The following is a 16,856-nucleotide window of genomic DNA, read 5'->3' on the forward strand; positions in this document are numbered from 1 at the left end:
GGTCCAGACACCCAGAGAGACCACACACTGACTCTTCTCCCCCCTATCACTCTCTCAGCCTCATTCCAAACTCCCAGGGGACGAGTTTGATTGGCCCTCCTGGATCAGGTGACCCCTTGATCCAATCAGCTGCAGCCTAGGGTGGGAGCAGCACGGTTGGGGTCAGTATGGCTGCCCCCACTGTAACTATGTGAATGAGGAAAGAGCTATCCTGCGAAGGGAACGAAATGCACATCCGTCTCTCTTGTGTTGGCTTTGAGTGCCATGACACCCCCCCCCCACTGCTGGTGTAGGCGACTGTGCATAAATGTTCAGAATATACAGTCAGCAACCTTATTCCCCACCCCTCCCCCCATACAAAGTCTCCATGCTGCCTCACCTCTCAGTCGCCCAACAACACTGTTCAGCCCTCTTCCAACACCTGAGTTTGTCCACTCATTCACTCAGCAGTATTCTTTGAGCATCACCGTATGCCAGGCAGTGTGTAAAGGTGAACACGACAGACTAGGGACCTCCTCTGTGGGGCTGTGCTAGACAGACAATAAACAAGGGAACAAACACACTGCTGTGGTCACTAAGGATCGTAATAAAGGCTAGTGAGAAAAAACCAGGGCATGGTGCTGAAGTTCCTTTACTGGATCCATCCTTTCTACTCATGTGGTAAGTTCCTTGGGCACATTATTTAACCTCTTTGGATCTCAGCTTCTTTACCTGTAAAATGGAAATTTCCACTACTTGAATTATTCAGGGCTCTCCAGAGATAACAGAACACTTGAATATATAAATATATTATATTTACTCTAAGGAATTGGCCATTGACTACCCTGTTTCCCCGAAAATTAGACATCCCCTGAAAATAAGATCTCACTCATCTCTAGGAGCAAAAATTAATATAAGACACTGTCTTATTTTCGGGGAAAGGGTAGATTGTTGTACATGGAAATAGAGTCACAAGAAATTCTTGATGGAATTCAGAGTTTGGCTGGTTATACTGATGTCTGTGATGACATGACTACAGTATATTAATTAATGTTGACTTTTTTGGTCAACCAAAATGTGAATTCTTGTTCTTGGAAAAATAAGACATCCCCTGAAAATAAGACCTAGTGCATCTTTAGGAGCAAAAGTGAATATAAGACACTGTCTTATTTTCGGGGAAACACGGTATCATTCCCTTCAAAAGAAGCCCAGGTGACAGTGCTTTGTACATGGCAGGGATGGGGGTGTCTCATCAAGAACAGTGAAGGGGCTCACGTTTTCCTCTGCTGGCCCGCTCACAAGTCAGCCTGCCGGCTTCACAGCGGCTGGCGAGGACGTGCCCTTCTCAGGTCAGAGATGGAGACTCTATTTTTCATGGCACAGCTGGTGACGATACGTATTTGTGAAATGAGTAGATGGCTGGATGCTCTCCAGTCCTAAGCTACACACCCAGGATCTTTTGGGGGAGCAACAGCCCCCCAAAGTCAGTTAAAGAGGTAAGGTAGCAGATAAGACCATTCTAGCAATAGCTGGCAAGATTGAAGCTGTGTGTGCCCAGAAAGTCCACTCCTCGAGCCTTTATTATAGCACGTATGGTGCCAATCCACTGGGGTTAGAAGCGGGGCTGCTGGGGACGGTGGCCGGGCCCTGGGCTCTGGCTGCCCCTGTCCTATCCCATCTTCCCACCTTTATTCCATTTACAGCAGGGAGGGTACAAAGCCCAGCCCTAAAGGGACCCTAATTTTCTCTCACTATGGAAATGGATAAACAAACAATTTAGACCTACAATGGAATATTATTTATATATCAGACAAAAATGGATTCACTTGAACTATGTGTATAAATGTCTATAAATCTCAGGAACCAGAGTTGAGTGAAAAAGAAAAAGTAGCAAAAAGGTAGAAATAGTTTACCATTTATTTACACATTAAAATACACACATGCTACACTGTGGATGGATACATTCATGTGTGGTTAAAGTAAAAACAAGACATGACAGGGAATTGATACACTCCAACTTCAGCATGGAGGTGACTTTAGGGAAGAAAGCCCAAAGGGGTTTCTTGGAGCTTTGGTTTTATTAAAGATACAAAGAACTGAAGGAAATATAGCAAAGTGTAGCATCTATTAAATCTGGGGTGTTAATGTTGCTTCCTTTAATGAAATAGTTTATAATTAAATACAAGTGTTAAGACGGCCTCCAGAGAGGTACCTTGATGATATCTGGAGAATCTGGCCTCTGGTCACCTAGAGAGTATTGCTATTTTTGTTCTGGGAGAAAGGCTAGACGGCATTCATTTCCGCAAACCTTGCCTGGCCGGCTGCTTGTCAGAGGAAGGCTGGTGTACTTCCTACCTGTAACCACTAGATGGGGCCAGCATGCAGGGTTAGAAATAGGGAGCCCCAATTGCCTCAACAACTTGAAACAAGGAAGAGGCCGTTTTTGCAAGAGAGAAGAAAAGGCAGAGAATTCATCTGAGAACACTAGAGGCAGGTAGAGGTAGAAAACAGCACCCAGGCAAAGAAAGGACCGCTTGTTGAAATAGCAATACCATGTACTGATGTTGATAAAGTACCTATTTTCTAGTCCTTAAAATTATCCAGTACATAGTTCGGAGGCCTGTAAATAAATGTCAACAGGGGTTCAGGAAAACTCCAGTTCCCAAGTCTGATTAACGTCATTCCATTGCAGCACCCAGAGGTGGGCGCACCTTCGGGAGGGCGGAATGATTCGTGTTTAGTCTCAGGTGCCTGGGCTTCAGCATAAAAGCCCAGAGTTCATATCCTGTTCTGCTACTGAGCACTTTGACCAGCTGGGTGACATCTTAACCTCACCAGACCTCAGTTTTCTGATCTGCAAACTAGGGATAATAACAGGGCCTAGTCCAGAGAACTGTTGCAAGGGTTGAATGAGATTATTTATATAAACGAAGTCCCTGGCACATGGTAAGCCTTTGAGAAATGGTAGAAACATTAGCCCCTAATGCCCAACCGGCTCTAAAAAAGCAATTCCAGGGAGCAAGGTCCAGGCTTCGAACCAGGAACGCAGAGAACAGAGTTGAATGTCCTCCTGCGGAGTACATAGTCCCAGATACCCAGTTATAGGAAAGGAGAGTGCTTAGATATTTGATGACTGTGTAAAAGGAACAGCTAGATACCCTACCACTTCCCCAAGGGGGAGGAGAGTGACCACATTCATTTCTTTCTTCACTCATTAGACAAGTATTTAGAGAGCAGTTTCCCAGTGAGTGGGGGGGGGGGGACTGGGACACAGCAGTGAGCAAGACAGACACGGCCCCTCCCTTCCCCGGGGACATACCGTCCAGTCAAGGCAAAACAAATATGTGGTGAGGATTTGAACAAAGGAGACAAGGGCAGGGACAAGATCTTGTGAGTGTGGGTTACGGACCCTGCGTGTTCACCAGAGGTGGGCGAGCCTTTCAGACATAAGGCTCTTTGGGGGAAAAAACTTAGTCAATATGTTCCAGTCCAATGACATTAAAATGAACATTATTGAGACACATTTGCATGTCTCATTGCTCACCTTTTAATGGGTGCAATTTAGTGATTTTAAATAAATTTACAGAGTTATGCAACCATTAACACAAATCAGTTTTAAAACATTGCATCATCCCAGGATGATCGCTCTTGTACATTACTCTTACTTCCTGTCTCTGCCCCAGGCAACCACGGATCTACTTTCTGTCTTTATAACTTTGCCCTTTCTGTACGTTTCATAGAAATAGACCATACAGTATGTGGTCTCTTGTGTCTGGCCTCTTTTCCTAAACATAATATTTTTGAAGGACATCTGTGTCATAGCATGTACCTGTGATGGTTCCTTTTTACTGCCGAACTGTACTTCATTTTAAGGATATGTTACATTTTGTCTAGTAATTTAGCAGCTGAGAGACATTTAGGTTGTCTCCCATTTCTGATTTTCACCTAGGGCCAGTGGGCGGACGGCACAGCTTCTGCCTGCTCTTTGGTACACAGTGTGTGTGTGTGTGTGTGTGTGTGTGTGTGTGTGTGTGTGTGTACTCTGAGAGAAGTCCTGTACTTGTAATAGAGTGGCAAAGGACACTCTGACCATCCTCCCAAATGCTGAGAAGCACGACTCGTAGACTAAACGAAGCTGATTTGGTGAAGTCCGTCTAAATTAGGTGGCACCGTCTGCCGTGCTAGTCAAAGGGCGTGGGTCTCTGCTTGGGAACTCGGCTCAGAGGCTCTGCTGGTGGAGGCTGGAGGACAGCGGTCAGCAATGACCAGACTGACACGCTGGTGAGCCCGTATCTCAGCCGTGGAGGTACTGAAGGTTTGCGGGTAGCAGTTCTCCTGGGAGCAGCGTTGAGATATGTATGCAGTGAGCCCACAGCCAACTTGATGCGCACAGGGAGTGGGAGAAAGCAAGACCCTCCTTCTTAGAAAACTGAGTGATAGCATTTTATTTTGAGGGGAAAAAAAGGTTTTGAACCTCTACAAAAGTAGAAAAGACAGTGCCGTGAACATCTTCCCCTGGGCCCACCCAATGCCAGCACGTTCCCACTTGGGCCTCCCTTTCTCTCGCTTTTTCACTGACCCATTTGAAAGCACTTTGCAGATATTATTAAACTTCATCCCTAAACCCTTTGTTTTGTATCTCCGAAAGTCAAGGACACCTGTAAAACCACACACAACACCACCATCTTAGCCAATTTAATTTTAATACAATAATATTCTCTATTATCCGGTCCACATTCAGATTTCCCCAGTTGTCTCCATAATGTCCTTTAGAGTTGTTTTTCTTTTCATCCAAGAGCTAATCAAGGATTAAGCCTTACATTTTAGTTGCCATGGGAAACAAGGCTTTGAATTTGACCAGAATGCGTGAGATCGCTCGTCTGCGTGGGAACTCGGACCAGCCAGGGCCTGAGCGGAGTTCTGTGCACACAGCCCGTGGGGGCCACCGCCCACACTTTATAGAGGGGTGTGCTCGCTGCTGTCCTTGCAGAAAGCTGAGCGCAGCGAGGTCTGGGAACCTGAAACGGACCTGAAACACCTCGTGAGAGTGGAGGAGCCGGGATCTGAACTCAAGCTGGCGACTCGGAGCGCCAAGACGCTGACGCGCCAGGGCAGGGACCGCCCGCCCCCCCCCCCCCCCCCCCCCCCGTACCCGCGCTTCTAGGGGCTCCCAGCGCCCCACACCATGGTGATAGGTGGAATCAGGCCGCGCCGGGTGGGCCGAGTCTGGGCGGTCATAAGGGGAACCCAGGTGAAACGCCAGAGCCGAGAGCAAAGAGGCGAGATGGCCCCGGCGAAGCCAAGGCACCGTGCTCGGGGTGCCCTCCTCGGCTAGGTGCCCTGCGGGGTAAGATTTTCCTGGTGGGCACCTGCCCCCTTCAGACCTCACAGAGGCTTGGAAGGGGCCTGAGCCACCCGGGAAGGGTCTCACAGAGGGAGGTGGGGTGCTTCCACTGTGGCCACCATTTCTTTTGACTTGAGAGTTTTGAAGAATAAGTACCCATAATGCATGTATATATTTTAAAACTTTTCTTAAAATGACAAGAACAGGACATATACAATGAAGAAAATTAGAAAATACAAAGAAGCAAAAATAAAAAATCGCATCCCCACCGCTGAGATACCATCACTGTTCAGAAGGATAAAAAGAACCTTCTGGAACTTTTACCACACACACACACACACACACACACACACACACACACTCAAGGAAGTGCTCGAGTTAGGGTTTCCTTTTCTGAGATGTAAGCCCATGGATGACGTACGTCACCGGATGACGAGATGCCACGGTTTTATCTGAGAATGTTTATTGTCCTTGGGAGAAGCTGAGTTAATTACTATCTTAATGAGATTTCATCTATGGAAACAAAACAAAATATACTGTTTTATGACCTCCTTTAATGAGTCAGTGATTTCCATTTCAGAAAATTCGCTATCTTATCTAAAGCAAGGTTTTATTAAGACATTGCCAGGGAGCCCCAAACTGGTTTTTACAGCTGGTTTGTGCACACGGGAGCTCAGTCCCGCGCCTGGTATCCTGTCTGATCACAGGCCCTTGAGGCTCTACGCCAGTGCCCCCGTTCTTGTGACAAGGACCATGGGAGAGACTGCGTCAGGTGTTCTATGGGAAGACTCCCCTTCTAGGTTTGTCTCTTGCCGCCTCCTGGCATCCGTCAACTTCTTCCTCTATCCCCTGTGTTGCCTCTAACCTGGAGTTAAGGCAAGGCCCGGTGGTTGGGGAGAGGAGCGTGTGCTGAAAGTTTCCCATGACTCAGGTGGGTAACCTCAGGCCGGAGGGTCTGCCCTGCCTTCCTGCTCCTTCTCCCCAGAGAGGAACACTGTTCTTGGCTGGGTGTTCTGCCTTGCAGACCTTGTTCTACTGTTTAAACAGTGTCGTACAGCTGTCCTTGTGTGTGGACATTTACTTTCGTTTGTACAAAACCCAGGATCAATACAAAAGCTATAACAAAGAAGTTACCGTGTAATTTGGCCGCCTCTCCATGTCTTCATAGGGAACCTCTGTCAATAGAACTTAAGATCACATTAGCTTCGGCTGACTAAACATCATGCTTCTTTGCTGTACAAGCTGCTGCTAAGCCCTGTGTGGAGAGTTTGGGGGATTTCCATTCAAAGTTTATGGACAAGATATATAACATCTAACTTACTTAGTGGACTTTAAACACACACATACACACCCCACTCCAGCCAGAGCGATCTTTTAAAAACCCAGATCCCTCAACTGCTTAAAATCCTCCCATGGTTCTCGTTGCTCTTGGGATGAAGTGCCAACCGCTTGCCTGGCCCAGCTCTCCTGTCCTGTACTCCTCAGGGCAGGACCTTTGCATATTCTGTTCCCTGTCCTGGAATGCTTTTCCCCCCACTGGAGCTCGTTCCTCCGCAGCATTGCCAGCTCTAGCTCTCTAATATAGCTTTCTCTGGTTATGGAAGAGAAATAAATCCAGAAAGTGCTGGTTTCAGGCCAAGTTTGTGGCCAAGCGTTTTCATTCTGTGCACCCATTAGGGCAGGGGTAGGGAACCTATGGCTCGCAAGCCAGATGTGGCTCTTTTGATGGCTGCATCTGCCTTGCAGACAAATCTTTAATAAAAAAAAAATAATGTTAAAAGTATAACACATTCTCATGTATTACAATCCATTCATTTCCTACCGCTCATGTTCATGGTTGTGGGTGGCTGGAGCCAATCACAGCTGTCCTCCGGGACAACACCAAATTTTTATTGGATAATGCGTAAGGTACATGGGTCGTTGTATGGCTCTCATGGAATTACATTTTAAAATATGTGGTGTTCATGGCTCTCTCAGCCAAAAAGGTTCCTGACCCCTGATCTAAGCATTGTTTATACTGGGCATGCATTGGAAACAACCAAAGTGTGCAGCACTGGGTAAGCACAAAACTGAATTCTTCTTTTTTTAACAGAGACAGAGAGAGAGTCAGAGAGAGAGATAGACAGGGACAGACAGACAGGAACAGAGAGATGAGAAGCATCAATCATTAGTTTTTCGTTGCGCATTGCGACACATAGTTGTTCATTGATTGCTTTCTCATACGTGCCTTGACCGTGGGCCTTCAGCAGACCGAGTAACCGCTTGCTCGAGCCAGCAACATTGGGTCCAAGTTGATGAGCTTTTTGCTCAAACCAGATGAGCCCACGTTCAAGCTGGCACCACGGGGTCTCGAACCTAGGTCCTCAGCATCTCAGTTCAACGCTCTATCCACTGCGCCACTGCCTGGTCAGGCACAAAACTGAATTCTTGATGTTTCCCCAGTTCATCATTTCTTCCAGGCTTCCCAATGCAGCCAATCGCAGCCTCATCCGCTCAGCTCTTTGAGTCAGGGACCTGGGCATTAGGATTTTATTTTATTACAATACAGCTTACCTAAGTAAAATACACAAATCTTAAGTGCACAGTTCAATGAATTTTTTCTTTTTTTGTATTTTTCTGAAGTGAGAAATAGGGAGGCAGAGACAGACTCCTGCATGCGCCCGACCGGGATCCACCCTGTATGCCCACCAGGAGCATTGCTCTGTAGTGGCCGGAGTCATTCTAGCGCCTGAGGCAGAGGCCATGGAGCCATCCTCAGCTCCTGGGCCAACCTTGCTCCAATGGAGCCTCGGCTGCGGGAGGGGAAGAGAGAGACAGAGAGGAAGGAGAGGGGGAGGGGTGGAGAAGCAGATGGGCGCTTCTCCTGTGTGCCCTGGCCGGGAATCGAACCCGGGACTTCTGCACGCCAGGCCGACGCTCTACCATTGAGCCAACCAGCCAGGGCCCACAGTTCAATGAATTTTTTAAAATCTATGTAGACATCCTGTACCTACCACCCAGAAGGAGACACAGAAATGTTTCGGCACCCAGGGAGTTTCCTCGTGTCCCGTCCGGTCAGTACCCCTCCGGCACTGGAGGTGACCACTGTTCTGCTTTCTGTTGACATTCTGTTTTCTCTAACACCAAGCAGCCAGCCTCTGTCAGTTCTCTGCTCCATATCTTTCTTAGCCTCATTGACTCTTTTTTTTAAGACAGAGAGGAGAGAGATGAGAAGCATCAACTCATAGTTGCTTCACTTAATTGTTCATTGATTGACTGGGAGGCTCAAGTCAAGCTAGTGGCCCCTTGCTCAAGCCAGCGACCTTTGGGCTCAAGCCAGCAACCTTGAGATCATGTCGATGATTCTGCACTCAAGCCAGAGACACCATGCACAAGCTGGCGAGCCTGCACACAAGCTGGTGACTCCAGGCTTTCGAACCCAGGACCTCAGTGTGCCAGGTCTGCACTCTACCCACTGTGCCACCACTGGTAAGGCAGGCCCATCATCTCTTATCTGGGTGACAACATCAGCATCCTCACTTGTCCCTTCTCCTCTGGCACCCCCTCCCCCCAGCAGCTAGAGACCTGACCAGGTCACCCTGCTGCCTGAGACTCCTCCAAGGCTTCCTAGTGCCCTCAGAGAGGTGCCAGCCCTGTGTGCTGGGCACCGCAACTAATCATCTCCTTACTCTGGGCACTCTGGCTGCCCCATCACCCAAGTCCTCACCACAGCCCAGAGGAGGGAATGGAGGCAGAATGGGAAATCACTGGTCCAGGGTTGCTATGGCAACAAGTGGAGCTGGGATACACTGACAGGTTCTCTGACTCCTGAGCCCATGCCCTTAACCGTGCCACTTCCGAAGGAAGGAAGGAAGGAAGGAAGGAAGGAAGGAAGGAAGGAAGGAAGGAAGGAAGGAGTAGGTGGATGGATGGTCTAGGACAAGGCTTGTTTATTTGTTTTTTTTTTTTTGTTTTTTTTTTTGTATTTTTCTGAAGCTGGAAACGGGGAGAGACAGTCAGACAGACTCCTGCATGTGCCCGACCGGGATCCAGCCGGCACGCCCACCAGGGGCGACGCTCTGCCCACCAGGGGGCGATGCTCTGCCCCTCCGGGGTGTCGCTCTGCCGTGACCAGAGCCACTCTAGTGCCTGGGGCAGAGGCCACAGAGCCATCCCCAGCGCCCGGGTCATTTCTGCTCCAATGGAGCCTTGGCTGCGGGAGGGGAAGAGAGAGACAGAGAGGAAGGAAGGGGGGTGGAGAAGCAAAATGGGTGCTTCTCCTATGTGCCCTGGCCGGGAATCGAACCTGGGTCCCCTGCACACCAGGCCGATGTTCTACCGCTGAGCCAACCGGCCAGGGCCTGTTTTTTGTTTTTTTAGAAATACAGGTACCCTTTGGAAAAATCATATGGCTATGAAGTCACTTTCTTGGTTGAAGAAGGAGAAAGGAGAAGGAAAGGGGCCAGGGGAGGGGAGGAGGGGGGAGGGGGGAGGATCTAGCAGTGCAGGACGGAGGTGTCTCTGCAGTGGAGGCTTTACTCCGCTGGGGCACTTTCCTGAGGACTGGCCTTGACCCAGCGGAGCGATAGGCCCAGCGTCTGAACCTTGACCTTCAGAGGGTTGAGAGGCAGGGGAGGGGGCCCCCTTGCAGGGCCTGTGGTTGGAGTGAAGAAAGCGATTGCATAAAAGTGGGGAGCCTGACCACAGCCCAGGTTCTGCCCCGCCTGAGTCACGCCTGGGAGGGCGGGAGGGGAAAGAGGGAACCCGAAGCCCCTCCAGTTCCAGCCGCCCGAGGCCTCCAGCTTGACACTGCTGAAGTCAGCGCCTGCTGAGCTCCAGCAGAGGCGCCTGGGGACACGGTAAGAGGCGGGAGAGAGGGCTGAGGCAGGAGAGAGGGCTGAAGCAGGCTCACCGGAACCCCAGGCCTGGGTTGGAGAGAGGTCACAGGTCAAGGTCTGCCTCCCGGGAGCTTCAAGCCACTCCTAATGTCGGGGAGCCTCTGACACAACCCCTGTGTCCCTAGCACCCGGAACAGTGTCTTGCACACTTAGTGCCCAGGGTTCCGGGGTTGAATGGATGAATGAATGGATGAATGAATGAATGGATGAGCTCGCAAGGCACCTCCACTGGGCACTCCGGTCTCCCACTTTAACTCTGCGACCTTCAGAAACGGCTGTTTTGGGGCCTCCCGTGTCCTTGGTTGCCATGAAGACTCACCCTGGCATTCTGGTTACAGACCTGTCATTTTCACCGCTCTGGGAGTGTGGCTTGACTGTGCAGAGCTGGGGAATGACTGACAGCTGGGTGCAAATTTGGCATCCAACCAGGAGGAAGAAGCATTTTCCTCTAGGAGAACGTGCAATTCAAAAGCCAAAAACTGCGCTGTGCCAGGGCCGGAGGGGTTGCATTGATGAGATGCGAGGGTCAGGCTCTCCCGGGGTGGCCACACCGGGCTGCCTGGGTCCCTTGTGCTGGGGGTGGGGGTGGGGGACCAGCAGGAGACATAGCTGGTCCTTTCCAGACTCCGAGCTCAGAACTTTCCCAGAACACCACCCCCAGCCCACTGCTCTGGGCCGAGCAGCTGAGAGAGCATGCGGTACTTGTGGCGGTTCTGACAAGGACAGTCCAGATTGGAAACGAGACCCCCGGGGAGGTCGGAGCTCCAGCTGGGCCCACGGGAGATCAGCCTGATGGGTCTCCACACCCTGCTCTGGGCATGTGCCCCTTCCCAGCCAGGTCTCCTCCCCACCTGGGCTCTCTGGAGAGTCTCTCTCAGGTGAGTGGTATACACACATGGCTGTGGGTGCGCACAGAGACTGATTGAGTCACTTCACTTCTCTGAACCCAGATTTCCTCATCTCTAAAGTGGAGATAACAATAGACCCACCTCCTAGAGTTGTTACAAGAAGACAATGAGCTAATGTTTATAAAGCGCTGGGCACAGTGTCTGGCAGGTAAAGGGAGCTATTATGATCATCAGTCTTGTTATGTAATAATTATTATTTTTATATTTATTTATTTATTTTTTGTGACAGAGACAGAGAGCGGGACAGACAAGGACAGACAGATAGGAAGGGAGAGATGAGAAACATCTCCTCTTCCTTGCGGCACCCTAGTTGTTCATTGATTGCTTTCTCATATGTACCTTGACCAGGAGCTACAGCAGACCGAGTGACCCCTTGCTCAAGCTGGTGAGCCTTGCTCAAACCAGATGAGCCGCGCTCAGCCTGGTGACCTCCAGGTTTCGAACCTGGGTCCTCCATGTCCCAGTCCAACACTCTGTCTACTGCGCCACCGCCTGGTCAAGAATAGTTGTTATTTTATCACTAAGTTGAACCACCCGGCGTGTGTCCCCAGACCACACTGAAGCTGTCGCTCAGCTGCCCCTCGGGAGGGTAGGGGGAGGCTGTTGCCAGGTCTTACGTTGTCTTGAAACCAAACTGTGCCTGATCAGCCCCTGTGTCTGCCTTTCCCCTGCAGTGCTGGTTGGTCTCTTCGCTGGACTGTTGCCTGCAACCTGCTCAACTGCGCACAACCACAGGCTTGCTGGCCTTTGATGGGTCCACATGGTCAGCGTCATGCCCAGAGAAGGCCTGGCAGGAAACACGCAGTGAGGAGCGGGCTTCTGGCTGCAAGGGATCATCTGGATCAATACTCTGCTCCTCTGGGCCAGAGAGGACCTGGTTTCCGGGGCAAGGTGAGAGCAGGGAGGTCTCCCGCGGTGGAGTTGGGGGGGGGGGTTAAGAAAGCAGTGAGGGGCTGGCACAGAAAATGGCTTACTCTACGGTAACAAAAGGAAAAGCAGGATTGGAAATGGCCTTCAATGAGGTCTTGGCTTCTGGTGGACCGACTGCCTAGTAGAGCAGGTGGTAGAGCGGCACGAACTAGATCCGGTTGGGGATAGTTGGTTTGTTTCGGTGTTGATAGCGCAGAGCTGCACGCAGGATCCCCGGGTAGAGGTGCTCGCGGGCGGATGCTCCTGGTACAAGCCAGGTCCTGAAGCGGATGCTCGGAGGGACTTATTTGTCAACATCCTTTGCACTGCTCCTGCTGCTGCTCGCAGAGACCCTTGTGCCGCTGAGCTCAGCCTCCTCTCCGTGTGTCTGGGCTCCTGAGCTCACACCACTGTTCCATCTCTCTCTGGGTGTCTTCCATTCACACCTGGGAGCACCTGTTCCGGGGGCGCGCTCCGCAGCTATTGATTTTATTGGCTGTTGGCTAGCCCCCATTGGTTGCGTGTGGTCAGGTGCTCTCTGCTGTCCAATCAGCTGTGGCCATGGTGGGTGGACCCAAGAAATGGGGGAGAGGTATCTATGAGTGTGTGTGTGTGTGTGGGGGGTGTTGGTGGGGGCCGTGTGAACCCCCTTACAGGGGCTCAGGCTGAGCTTGTCCAGTACATGGTTTCCAACCAGACCATCAAGTTCCTGGGGGACCCAGCAAGACCCCCCACCCCACCCCACCCCTTCTCCTCCATGTTTGTCTCTCACCTGGTACACACACATCATGATTCTTATCCTGTTGTAAGGTGATCAGTTCTTTATTCTTTACTGGTCTCTACCCGCATCTCTACCGGCTTGGGACTGGTGGTCATTGGTGAGGGCGAGTGGACTTCATACACCCAGCCCCAGCCCCTAGGCTCTGGTCTGGAATTAGACTGGTCTGGTTGAATCTCACTTGTTAATACACTGAAATATAGAAAAGAAAGTTTTTAGCAATAGATAATTTTAAAGGCTCTTAGCATAAGCAACTTCCTTTAGCTTCTCTTCTATTTTAATCTCTAAATAACCCCAGAACTTACTTAGGTTTAAAAGCCCCTACCCCTGGCCTCGCCAAATCACAGAGGTGTCAGGGCTGTGCTGTAAATCCTAGAACGTGTAGGAATGTTTTTGTTAGGTATGCGAAACATTTATCACTACTGTGTGATCATCTTCAAAAGCTTATAGTCTTAGTATGTAGAAATATTTTTTTTATTTTTAATGGATCCTATAGATAAATGTTGTAACAAGACAGTAAACTTTAATGGGCTTGTAGCGAAATTAATGAATATGATTTATTGCCTTTGTACCATGTTCATGGAGCTCCCCCCTTCTTCCTGTACCCCAACCAGTATATTTTTGTCTTTAAAAGTGGGCCCCAAACTGTGTTCAGGGCCACATGATCTGACTGACTCAGGTCTCCGTGCGGTCACCGGCTTTAAAATAAAGACACCTTAATTTGGCCACTTAATTGTGTGGCAAAACGTCTGTTTCTCGCTGTTCCGATACAACAACAACACCAGCACCACCCACCAGCAGTGACAGTTTATGGTTAATGCCAGGCACAACGCTGCGTGCTCCCTGGATGATCTCAGTAATCCTGGGAGGAAGGCCTGTGATCACGCCCATTTCAGAGACGGGGAGAATGAGGTTCAGAGAGGGGAAGCATGGAGCTCAGACAGGAAGCCATGGTGCCTGACAGTAACCAGACACTGGCTCAGGCCTTGTGCCCCTTCCAGCTCCCCAGTCGCTGGGCCATGGCATCTCCAGGCCTCAGTTTCCCCTTTTCTAAAAGTGGGATAAGAAGATTTAACATACGAGATTTAACAGAAAATCAGCACCTTTCAAACTGTAAAACTCAACCCCTAGGTTGGCATTATCGCAGATGACCTTTGGGTGATAAACTGGGCTTTGCAGAGTCAACCCAAGTCCAGCTTGCTTAAAATCAGCCCACGACCCGGGCACATCCCTCCAAGGCAGCTGCCGCGTCTTGATGCGCAGGGCTCGTGGTCTGAACAGAAGGGGCTGCGTTTCGTCTGAGATTCTAATCACATCTGTGGCCTTTGCACCGTGTGTCTTAAAGAAATAAAACCCCAGAAAGACTTAAGTCTCAGAACAGTATTGTAGAGCTGCACTGTCCAATATGACAGCCCCAAGCCAGACGTGGTCCTCGAGCTCCTGAAGTGTAGAAAGTCCAAACTGAGATGTGCCACAGTGTGAGATTCACACCTGACTCTGAAGACCCAACAAGAAAAAACATAAACTATCTCATTAATCCTTTAAAAATAATGATTGCCAGGTTAAAATGAGAACATGGTGGATATATTGGGTTAAATAAAATATTATATTAAACTGCCTGACCAAGCGGTGGCGCAGTGGATAGAGCATCAGACTGGGATGCAGAGGACCCAGGTTTGAGACCCTGAGGTCACCAGCTTGAGCGCGGGCTCATCTGGTTTCAGCAAAGCTCACCAGCTTGGACCCAAGGTCGCTGGCTTGAGCAAGGGGTTACTCGGTCTTCTGTAGCCCCACGGTCAAGGCGCATATGAGAAAGCAATCAATGAACAACTAAAGTGTCGCAACGAAAAACTAATGATTGATTGCTTCTCATCTCTCTCCATTCCTGTCTGTCCCTATCTATCCCTCTCTCTGACTCTCTCTCTCTGTCTCTGTAAAAAAAAAAAAATTATAGTAAACTGAATAATATTCCTCGAAGATAACAGGTCCTAATCCCTGGAACCTTTAAATGTTACCCTTTATGGAAAAGGGGTTTTACTTTGTAGCTGTGATTCAGTTAAAAGTCTTGAGATGAGGAGGTTAGCCTGGATTATCCAGGTAAACCCTAAATGCAATCACTTGTATCCCCATTGGTGGGAGGGAGAGGGAGATTTGACACAGCCACCCAGAGAAGAGGCGGAGGCCGTGTGACCACGGAGGCAGAGAGTGGAGCAGGGCAACCCCAAGCCAAGGAATGCTGGCGGCCACGAGGAGCAGAAAGGGGCGAGGAACAGACAGAGTCTCCCCGTGAGGCTGTGGCAGGGAGCACAGCCCTGCTGACACCTTGGTTTCAGACTTGTGGCCTCCAAAATTGTGAGAGAATAAATTTCTGTGGTTTTAAGTAACCAAGTGTCTGGTCATTTGTTTCAGTAGCCACAGAAAACAAATTGATTATTTAAATTAATTTCACTTGTTATATATATAGTTCTAACCTGGCTACTAGAAAAAATTTTTAAAGATTTTATTTATTGATTTTTATAGAGAGAGGGTGAGAAGCATCAACTCATAGTTGCTTCACTTTGGTTGTTAACACGTTGTTTGTTTCTGGTATGTGCCTTGACCAGGCAAGCCTGGGGTTTCAAACCAGAGACCTCAGCGATCCAGGTCGATGCTCTGTTCGCTGCACCACCACAGGGCAGGCGCTACGTGAAAATTTTAAATTACTAATATGGCCGGCACCTGTGGAGGCTGCTGTAGCAGCTGCTCTGGTCCGGGTGAGCTTGGGCCCTCCTCCCACTTCCCTACTGTCCGCAGAGAAGCCAGCCCGTCCCTGGTTCCTTGTCTATTGAACCAGGACGACACTTCCCACTTGCAATCCTCGGGTTTCTGGGAGTCCAGAAAGGGATCGTTAGATTTATTTTCAAGTTGGCAGTGTCAGTTAAATAAATCTTTAGTCTTTGGTTGAATTATATGAAGTACGCTCTTGCTGGAGGGTCACCTGGCAGGTATACAACATCCTGTGCACATGCAGACATTTTTAGAAACACGAGAAGGCATTACATTCGTTTCCTAGGGCTGCTCTAACAAATTAGCAGGCACTTGGTGGCTTCAAACAACAACGCTTTATTCTTGCAAAGTTCTGGGGGCCAGACGTCTGCAATTCAGGTGCCAGCTGCGTTGGTTGTGAAGGGGTCAGCGGCCTCCTCCAGGTGTGCCGCCCTGGCATGGGAATGATTTTTAGCTGAAGGCAATTGAGACTCAAAGAAATGTTTACCTCTCCCTTAAAGAATTTGGTTTTTACATTTTTTTAATGGATTGATTTTAGAGAGAAAGAAAGGGAGAAAGAGAGAGAGTTAGGAACATAGATCTGCTCCTGTATGTGCTCTGACCGGGGATCAAACCAGCAACCTCTGTGCTTCAGGACGATGCTCTAACCAACCGAGCTATCCAGCCAGAATAGAATTTAAATAGGGGCCTAGTCCATAATAAGAGTAATTGTCAGAAATAACTTTTTGTGACCCGTCTATAGGGCAGGGCAAACTTTTCATTTCAAAACATCTGCTCTTCTTGTCGTCATGTAAATGACCTTCCTGAAGCCCCAAGGCACCTTACCTCATCCTTAGGTTGGAGTGCCAAATCGTTCTCCTTTGAACTTCCTGTCTCTGCACCTCCCCTGTATGTGGGGGTCTCATACATGTATAGGTAATTAAATTTGCTTATTTCTCTTGTTAATCTGTCTCATGCCCATTTAAGTATTAGATCACCTGGAAAAACCTAGAAGGGTAGAGGAGCCCCCAGCCCCCAGTTACTTCTAGAAGCACTGAAGGGCTCCCTCGTCAGGGCTCTTTCCTGGGGGCTGTCTCTGGGGGCTTCTGGCAACGCTTGGCAGTCCTTGGCTTGTGGCTGCAGCAGTTCAGTCTCTGCCTCCCTTGTCACATGTCCTTTTCCTCTGTGTCTGTCTGACCCTTCCTCGCCTTACTCTTGTAAGGACACCAGTCACTGGATTTAGAGTGCACCTTAAATCCAAGATGATTTCATTTCAAGATCCTTAACCTAATTACATCTGCAAAGACCCCGTGATG

At 49.3% G+C, this 16,856-nt stretch overlaps 1 protein-coding gene across 1 annotated transcript in view; it reads left to right on the top strand.

Annotated features, from left to right (window-relative positions):
• The first annotated feature begins 10,052 nt into the window (after positions 1–10,052).
• Positions 10,053–16,856, top strand: part of PTGES (prostaglandin E synthase) — a 31,801-nt gene continuing 24,997 nt past the window's right edge. The window contains exons 1-2 of the mRNA XM_066365568.1: positions 10,053–10,161; positions 11,783–11,999. The gene's annotated coding sequence lies outside the window, so the exon portion shown is untranslated. The remainder of the gene's footprint in view (positions 10,162–11,782; positions 12,000–16,856) is intronic.

This window comes from Saccopteryx leptura, chromosome 2 (assembly GCF_036850995.1).
Source record: "Saccopteryx leptura isolate mSacLep1 chromosome 2, mSacLep1_pri_phased_curated, whole genome shotgun sequence".
Taxonomy (NCBI): Eukaryota; Metazoa; Chordata; class Mammalia; order Chiroptera; family Emballonuridae; genus Saccopteryx; species Saccopteryx leptura.